The 9468-nt window shown below is 44.4% G+C and overlaps 1 long non-coding RNA gene across 1 annotated transcript; it reads left to right on the top strand.

Moving 5' to 3' along the window:
- Positions 1-468: 468 nt before the first annotated feature.
- Positions 469-7249, top strand: LOC144581589 (uncharacterized). The gene is made up of 2 exons (XR_013532617.1): positions 469-574; positions 5772-7249. It is a non-coding gene; the product is annotated as an uncharacterized LOC144581589 (long non-coding RNA).
- The last annotated feature ends 2219 nt before the right edge of the window (positions 7250-9468 follow it).

Raw genomic sequence — 9468 nt, 5'->3', positions numbered from 1 at the left:
TGCCTAATTCCTGCCTGACAGGTTTCTCCCTGGGGCCCACCCAGGCCACCCTCTTTAAGCTTGGAACCCACACACCCTCATGCCGTTAGCCTGCTCTGTTTCTTAAATATTACCTTCCAATATGTAATTCACTTATTTATTATGTTTGTTCTTTATTTCCTCTTTCCTCTATGATAATATTCGTTCTTATGAGGGCAAAGATGTCTGTCCATTAGAACAACGCCTGTAACATATTAGGCACTTGGTAAATATTTGTTGAAGGAATGCATGGAAATCTCAGATGAAAACGCTTTTTCTCAATCCTGGTGGGGCTTTGTGGCACTTAACAAATGCTCCAAAAAGCCCTTCGCCCCGCTCAGGGTGTCAAGGCAGCAACCTGAGAGCGACGCCCCTTCTGCTTTCTGGAATTTGGGCTGTGTTGCCTGCTTGTCTTATGTCTATTCTTTTAGCCGCCCTGATCTGGAGTTTGATATTGCACGCCCGGTCTTCCAACATCATGGCTACTGTAATAAACTGAACGGCTGAATGCATCCTTTTCTCCCCTTGCAGCATGAAGGGCAGTTCCCGGTATCCGGTGAGTAGGAAACACAAATCTATAATGAAACTGGGATTTGAAAGCGCCACCTTCAGTTGTAAGATCTCAGGGGGGACTGCGCGAGCTGAAGCCGGCAGGGCTGCGGCAGTCCCGCTTTCCCGGGCCTCCTCCGCCTCAGACCTGCAGGGCAGGGGTGAGGACAAAGGAGGGGAGGGGAGAGGAGCGCCTGCTTTCTCCTTCCCTCCAGCTCTCTTAACTGGAAGGCAGCAAGCATTCTGGGCCTTTCCAGGCGAAAGCATTGGTAGGCGACCGACGAGGGAGGCGAGAGGAGAGGTGACAGGGAACCCACAGCACCGAGCCAGGCAGAGAAGAGAGCGAAGGGCGGCGGGGAGGGGCCCCAGGGGGGTTGCTTCGGGCAGCGGGGCGCCTCCTCCTGGCCGCCCGCCCAGCACGCCCGGATCCCCTCAGCAGCGTTCCAAAACACGGGCTTGCTTGCACTCACTGATAGAGGGAGGAGCCACCAGCAGAGCTGTCTGGGCGCCTTTTCCCATTTTTGCTCCAGGATCCAGGGTTTTGAGCTGGGGAATGGGGGTGGGGGGAACGGGGGTGGAGGCGAGTAAGTAGGGGAAGTGGGGGGTGAGAGGGGTGAGGGGGTGGCGGGGTTCCTCCCCTTCCTTAGGCCCAGCCAGCGAGGGGAACTGTCTCTCTCTCTCTCTGCTCCTTTCCTCACTGTCACCCTCTCTTCCCGTTCGTCCTCCAGAGGCCCAGCCAGCCCTTTACCTCCCCTGAAGCCTCTTCTAACCCCTGCGCCCTCAGTGATCCCCCATGCCTATGTTCCTGCAGAACGTTTACAGTTCACATGATGTCTCATCTCTCAGTATGTGTCTCCAAAGTTAATTGTGAAGCACTAAGAGCCATATGCTCTTTTTGCTTTAAGCATTTTTTTTTCCTAATTATAAAGTGCTTCTGTAGTTTCTGTTGTAAGCAATAATCCTGCCTGGCCACTAATTGTGTGACCTCAGGAAAATCCTTTCCGAGTTTTCTCATATGAAAAATAAGATTTGTAAGATCTCTTCCAGCTTTCACCTCCAGGGACTTTCCTGAACTAGAGAACTGGAAGTTGGATAGAGCTGTTCTAGCACAGTGGTTTGGGGTCTAAATGCATTGTTTCTGAGGGCCACGGGTAGGTGGCGTCTGTGAGCAGCCTTCAGGAAGAGGGGCCAACAGTGACCCGGGTTTCTTCTCTCCTGGACGCTCACTACCTGATTCAGTTCCAAAGCCAGGTCTCCTAGTCATACACGCATGATCACCCTGCTACTGGCTCAGACATGGGAAAAGTCTCTTTTCCTGTATTTCAATGCTGAAAGAAGGAAATTTTTCAGAGAGACATTTTGCTGGGAAATTATGAAGTACAAAAACAAAACCGTAGAGGCAACTGATCAGAGCCCACATTCTTGTGAGGAACTTTAGCAAGAGGCAGACATTGACAGATATATTTTAGGCAATCTTGAGCTCAGGTCCTTTTCCTCAACTGAACCATGAAGACAAGGAGGCCTCACCAAAGACAGTCTCACTGCTACTACGCTGCATATGTGGCTCCTTTCCTGGAGCTGGACAGAGAAGGAGCATGGGCTTCGGGATCATTCACATGTGAATCTGACTCCAATGTTGCCATTTTTTGGCTGTCTGACCTTGGACAAGCTTCTCAACTTCTGTGATTCTCGATTTCTTTTCTATTGAATAGGGATAATAGCTTCTATCCCACTGGGCTGAATGAAAGTTAAATGAGAATGAATGTGTGCCATTCAGTGATATTAATTATAAATGAAGAACTTCTGTTGGTTTAAGCACAACAGCAGTTTATTAAGAGACGCTGAGGATCAGAATCCCTAGAAAGGTTGGGGAATCCAGCTTGGAAGCCATAAAGCCAGAAAGGCTTCTCAAATCCCATCACCAGATTCTCCTGCAGATTCCTCCTGCTGCAGCAGCTGGCACGGGTCCCGCAGCCTGCACCAGGCCTGCAAGGCATCTATTAGGGCTTCCGGCACTGCTGCTTCTGCTAGCTGGCCTTCTCAAGATACCAAATCGAAGTCTCACACAACCTAACAGTTCGGACTGTTAATATTCCTGCAGGTCTGTCTCTGGTCCTAGGAAGGCCCACCCTCTTCAACCCATATTGTTTGATTCATTCGAGACAGCAATCCACCTGTTTTTAAGGCTGATTTTACCCTTGGGTGAAAGTCAGCTTTTTTTTTTTTTTTTTTTTTGCCAATCAGTGTGAGCTTGTAAGATTGCTCAGGTTAGCCTTGAACTCATGACCTCGCCTTTGCAAGCACCACGACATCCGGCCGGAGCCACTTTGGACCCTGAAAGTCAGCTTTTTAAGCTATTATTCAGGAATAGAATGGTGTGACCTTGGCAGGAAGCACCAGTGTTCCCTGCAACCTCACCTCTTCTACCCCACCCTGATACAGCCCCAAGTTCACTAACTTGTCTTGTTTCCCCCTTCCTGCGCACCACACCCCCACCCCTGTGCTAAAGCCTACACTATCTTTAGGCCACCTAATAAATTCCCATTTCTTGCTTGCGGTCAACTTCAAGTTGCCTGCTGAGCCACCACCTGGCTGTTCTTTGATTCAGTATGCAAATGTCTCCAAGGCCTAGACCAGTGGTTCTCAGCTCTGAGTGCATTAGAATCAAGGAGGGGTGAGGGGCTGGGCCTCAGGGAGCCTGATTTAATAGATCTTGAGTGAGTCCAGATGTAGGTATTTTTGGCAGCTCCCTAGTTTATTTGGCCAGGGAAACTGTCTTCTAAAATCCCTTCACAGTTTTACTTACAACGCCAAAAGCTCTAAGCAAGGAGTGAACATCAAAAGTACAATATCAAACAAGAGTAGAAGATGGTAATATGCTCCCACTCTCTGATAACTATCTGCAAATACTAATTTTTGAATTAACCATTTTGCGAGTAGAGACTACAAATTAGCCTTTTCTGGTCATTTTAGCTTTTGGGCTTGAAAGTCACGTAAATTCCTCCTAGGTCATTTTGTACCTGTTAATATTTAATTTATATAGAAAAGGGGGTTAGGCACAGTGACTCACACCTATAATCTCAGCACTTTGGGAGGCCAAGGTGGGAGAATTGCTTGAGCCCATGAGTTCGAGACCAACCTGGGCAACAACATGAGACCTTGTCTCTAAAAAAAAAATTAATTAGCCAGGGGTGGTGGCGCATGCCTGTAGTACCAACTACTCAGGAGGCTCACCTGAGCCCAGGACTTCCAGGATGCATTGAGCCATGGTTGCACTACTGCACTCCAGCCTGGCAGCAGAGTCACACCGGGCCTCAAAGATAAAGAAATAAATAGAGAAAGGAAGAAGAGGAGAAGGGGTCTTTAAGGGAATGACACAACGCCTCATTGTCCAGTCTCTAAGATAAATGAAGAATGGGAAATTCTAAATTTTGCTTATTGCAAACGTGTGGTTCATTCATAACATGAATCATCTGATGACAAAGTGATTGAAGTAAAAATATCAATAGCTGTAAAAATACCAGGATGTTCATTACTCATTCTTGTTCCCATCTCTTGTCAATTTCTCCGTATAGTCCCCATTCTGAACTGTCAATTATAATAATAAGAGCAGGTGGAGGGAATCAACAGGACTTCAGTGATGAACTAGGTAAGATGCTATGGAACAATGGTAAAATGGGGAAGTAACATCTAAATGTGACTTCCCTTCTGTATATGAATCGGCAACATTGTGAGTTTGTGCTATGGATGACTATGGGAACAATTGATCTTGATAGCTGCTGCTGCTGTTGAAAACAAGATGACAGACCCCAAACTGCCATTTGGTATGCAACCAGGTAGCAATGCAGCAGCTAAGGGACACAAGGTTCCTACCAGTGGTGGGCAGTTGTCATTTGTTTTCCCCAATCAACGTCTCAATCCCTGCCCTATGGTTCGGAATCACCCACGTCCCCGACAGAAGCTATGAGAGTCAGACACACACTCTGCCTGCTGCCCTTGTAGCTCAATTGTATAGCTACCTGACCAGGCTTCACCAAGCTCAGACAACCACCAGACTTAGAATCAAGAGCTCAGTGACCAAAAGTGATGGATGATGGCAGCTATTTTTAGTTGTCAGATGCAGTAGTGTTAGTGTTTCTAGCAGCTGGATCCAGTATCAAGGGCATCGGTGGGGGCAGGCTGCAACACTGGGGGTGCAGTGCTGGCAGGAGGGCATTGCAGGGCCAGTTCTATACTATGATGGAGCAGGCTTTTAGATCTCTTAGATATTTGATGAGCTGTCCAATATACTTTGAATAAAATATTTCTTTTCTTTTTTTTTTTTTCTGAGAGGAAGTTTCACTCTTGTTGCCTGGGCTGGAGTGCAATGGCACAATCTCAACTCACTGCAACCTCCATCTCCCTGGTTCAGGTAATTCTCCTGCCTCAGTCTCCCACATAGGTGGGATTACAGGCATGCGCCACCATGCCTTGCTAATTATTATTATTTTTTTTGTATTTTTAGTAGAGACAGATTTTCACCATGTTGATCAGGCTGGTCTCAAACTCCTGACTTCAGGTGATCCACCTGCCTCAGCCTCCCAAATTGCTGGGGTTATAGACGTGAGCCACTGTGCCCAGACTCTTTTCTTCTTAAATTATTCTGGATTATTGCAGCAGTCATGTAATGGTCTCTTTACCTTAATCCTTCCTTTTTTTTTCTTCAGGCATTCTCAATTGACTACTTAGAATTCCTGTGACAATATCAATCATAGCCTAACATTTTTCTATTCAGAACCCTCTAATGCATCCCATCCCACTCAGATGAAAAGCAATAGATTTTTGCAGTGGTCTACAGGGCCCTATGCATATCCACCCCCATTATGTCTCTGAGCACATAGCCTATCACAGTCTCCTTCACTCAATCTGCAGCAGCCACTTAAAGGTATATGCCTCAAGGACTATTTATGTGCTAAATTTTACCTGGCAAGTTCTTCCCCCCAAAATCCTCATGACTCACTCCCTCTTCTCCTTCAAGCCTTTGCTGAAATATTCCCATTATGAAGACTTCCCTAACAATGCTACAGAAAACTGCACTCCATCCCCTACTTTCCCTGCTTCCCTGCAATCCTTATCCCATTTCCCTGCTTTAATTCCTTCATAGTACTTATCACTAGCTAACATATGTTATACTCAACTTGTTTGTTTATGTCTGTCTCTTTCAGCCCCCACTAGAATGTAAGCTTCAAAAAGGCAGAGATCTTTGTTCACTGCTGCATCTGCAGTGCCTGGAATAATGAGTGCCTGATACAGAATAGGTCCTCAATAAATATTTGCTGGATGAATGAATAAAGAGGATGTTAATGACAGGTGAAAAGTGTAAGTTTCCCTGACAAAGGGAAGATAGCAGGAAGAAGAAAGTGACTTTGCAGATTGGCAACTAGAGCTCAGCTGACAACGCTGCATATCTTGCTGGAAGTCAGCTGAGAGAAAGAAGTTTGAACACTGAGGAATGGTCACAGACATCTGAGGATTCTTTGTTTTTGCTTCTTAAGGAGTTGACTGATCTTTGTCAGTTCAACATGGCCAAGAGGAAACCAGCAATCAATACTGGTGGGCAGAAATTCTGATTATGGAACAATTGCGCAAATTCACTTAGAAAGAGTTGGGCAGTATAATCATGTTACTAGTGATAGCAGCTACATACATTGAGTGCTTACCAAATGCCAGGTGCTTTCCAGGCTATACATGGAGTATCCCATTTAATCCCTACAAGTAACTCAGGAGGTACGCACTAGATTTTTCATTTTATATGTAAGAAAATGAGACGCTGAGCAGGTTGTCAAAGACCATATACCTGGGAAAATGTCATTTGTTCATGTGGTTATGTTTCGAAATGAGACAAGATAGAAAATTTTAGGTTGATCTTTGTAATCTAAAAATGAGCCTAGTGAATTGTGGATACCAAGCATGAAGCTGTGGAACATGGACAGGAAGATGAGATTTGAACATCGGATCTGCAACTCTCTGTGTATATGACTTGAGGCAAGTTGCTTATCTCTCTAAGTTTAGACTTATCATTTGTAAAATGTAAAAAATCATATAATCCTTGTAGAGTTGTCCACATTAAATATAATGACACATGGAAACAGCTAATATAATGTCTAACCCAGAGAAGGCACTCAAGAAATAGCATTATTATCACTATTCATTATTATTAATATTGAAGGAATTCAGTCTGCTCTCTTGACTCCATACTTGTGAATGCCCACACAACCATGCTTCTCAGTGTTTACAATCAACTGGCCAGTAGTTTGAAAGAGCAAATACTTGAGTTCTTCACTCAGAGATTCTAATTTAGAGATAATGGGAGTCTAGAAATCTCACTCTCAAATGGAGAATTTGCATTCCCTTAACTCCAAAAAGAAAGAGAATCTCTGCCCCTTTTTAATGTTGTGCTACCTGAAATTCTCATGTGGAGAGAACCCTCTGAAGCGGTGTTGCCTAAGACTAAGGGAATATGTTCTGGAGCCTTTGGCAAGCACAGCAAGCTCTCTGGGCCTCATTGTCTTTATCTGTAAAATTGGGATAACAATAATTCCTATTTCATACAGATGAACCAGGGCTTAAAATAACCATGTAAAATAATTTGAAAGAGCTTGTCATAAATTAGATAATCTAATAAAAATAATAAAGACAACAATTATTATTTGATTCTATTTCTCATTCTTCGATCTCCTACTGATGGAAAGATTTTTTTTTTAAGTGAAGATTATTTTCAGTCGCAAACTTTGCACACAGCATCCCTGGCTGGCCTTCACCACTGAAAGACACAACGCACTGAGCCTGCTTCCACTGGAGCCTGTGCTAAAGAAGGTGGGGCCTGCTGAGCAGTTCCAGATTAGCCTTAAGGACACTTGCCAATGCTTCACATATGTGAACTTAGGACATTCTTTTTGATAGCTAAATTAAATCTCACAAATGAAAATTTCATGTATTCTAGTATGTAGGGAAAAGGATACTAGTGCATGCATCTTCCCAGTTGCTCTGAGAATGCAGTTATTCCTTCTACTGGTCACTCTCACCCACCCAATCAGATCTCTACTCTTGGTGTAGCTGCTTCCCTTAGCAAAGAGGCCTTCTCTGGCTACACACTCAAAAGCACCCCCCTTGCCTCTCACCTCTCCTATATTAATTTGCTCTCACATTGCTATAAAGGAATACTTGAGACTGGGCAATTTATAAAGAAAAAGAGGTGTAATTGGCTTAGGGTTCTGCAGGCAGTACAGGAAGCATGATGCTGGCATCTGCTTGGCTTCTGGGGAGGCCTCAGGAAACTTACAATCATGGCAGAAGATGAAGGGAAAGCAGGCATATCACATGGTGAGAGCAGGAGGTGAGAAGCGGGGAAGGAGGCGCCACATGTTTTTAAAACACCAGATCTCATAAGAACTCACTATTGTGAGGACAGTACTGAGTGGATGGTGCTAAACTATTCCTGAGAAATCCACCCCCATGATCCAGTCACCTCCCACTAGGCCCCACTCTAGCACTGGGGATTACAATTCAACCCGAGATTTGGGTGGGAACACAGATCCAAACCATAATCACCTCCCCACACCAAGAAGGGCACATCATTACTTGCCATTTCCTCTATCTCATGCCTTTGTCTAATTCATAACTTTTATCACAATACAGTCTTTTAATCATTTCGCTTATTTTTCTGCTTTTCTGTTTCCAGACTGTGCCATCTACACACACACACCCTTGTATGTTCCAGGAACACTGGGATCCCATTTGTCTTGTTTTCTCCTTGCTCACCAGTGTCTATCTCAGTGCTAGCATTCAACACATAGCATCTCTCAAGAATATTGAAAAACGAGTGAACTTTTTAGAGTTGCGACTCTAAAAAGGCATTTCCTCTTGGCAATTCTATCTGGAAGAAAAAGCAAAGGGATAGATCTGAATAAACAGAAAAGGAACAAAATCATCAGTCACAGCTTCCACAGTTTCCTAGAGTGTGGCCATTAGTGGAGTCCTTACCAATACTTTCAAGATCATTAAATAAAGAGTTCCTGTCTTAAATGTGAAAACCAATAGCTACATGGAGTCTGGAAAAGTATTAAAGTCATTGCAAGGGATTATGAGTAACATAAAGTACAGTATGATTTTTTATTGAGAGAGAAAAGAGAGAAAAACTTTAATAAGACCAGATCTAAAAGCTCTTGATCTTTTTAGGGGGAGAAATATTAAGTTCTTTCTTCTCTTTACCATTTTCATCAGTTTGATTTTTAAGCGTCAATTATTCCCTCCGCTGCCAAATGAACCATGGTCTACACCCTGTCTGTCCCCACCTCCCACCCTCACCCACACCTACATGATGACTATTAGAGTTAGAGGGACTTCGAAAATAATCGTCTGGGCCACACTGTGAGAGAGTCTCAGGACTCAGAAGAGGGCCCAGCTCTCTTGACTACCCAGCCACCCCTCCACACCTCCAGGCTAGATTCAACTCACTTTGACTCATCATCTCTTTCTGATTTACCAGGGCCTGGTCCACTTTCCAGCCTCTGTGTAATAGTTCAGGAGGTAGCTAGTCAATATCCTGTCTGTTTCAAGGCCAGGAACAAGGCCACAAATGTCAGCCAAGTGTATTCTTCCCTGGCAGCACTAAGTGAGTCTTCCTTTCTCCAGTCAGCAATCCAGCCAGAATATGTTCAACCAGGGAAGTGTCCCATTCCTGAAGACAATTCCTTTTCTCCTCAGTCTGTCTGCAGTCACTCTATAAGTCTATCATGCATTGGAAATAGGTATGGAGCTGAAGAAAGCTCCACAGTGTACATTCTTTTTTTTTTTTTTTTTTTTTTTTAATTGAGACAGAGTTTCACTCTTGTTACCCAGCCTGGAGTGCAATGGCACGAT

The sequence above is a fragment of the Callithrix jacchus genome, chromosome 2, assembly GCF_049354715.1.
Source record: "Callithrix jacchus isolate 240 chromosome 2, calJac240_pri, whole genome shotgun sequence".
NCBI lineage: Eukaryota > Metazoa > Chordata > Mammalia > Primates > Cebidae > Callithrix > Callithrix jacchus.
Note: the sequence above shows the minus strand (reverse complement) of the source record. Positions and strands in the feature narration are given on the sequence as shown.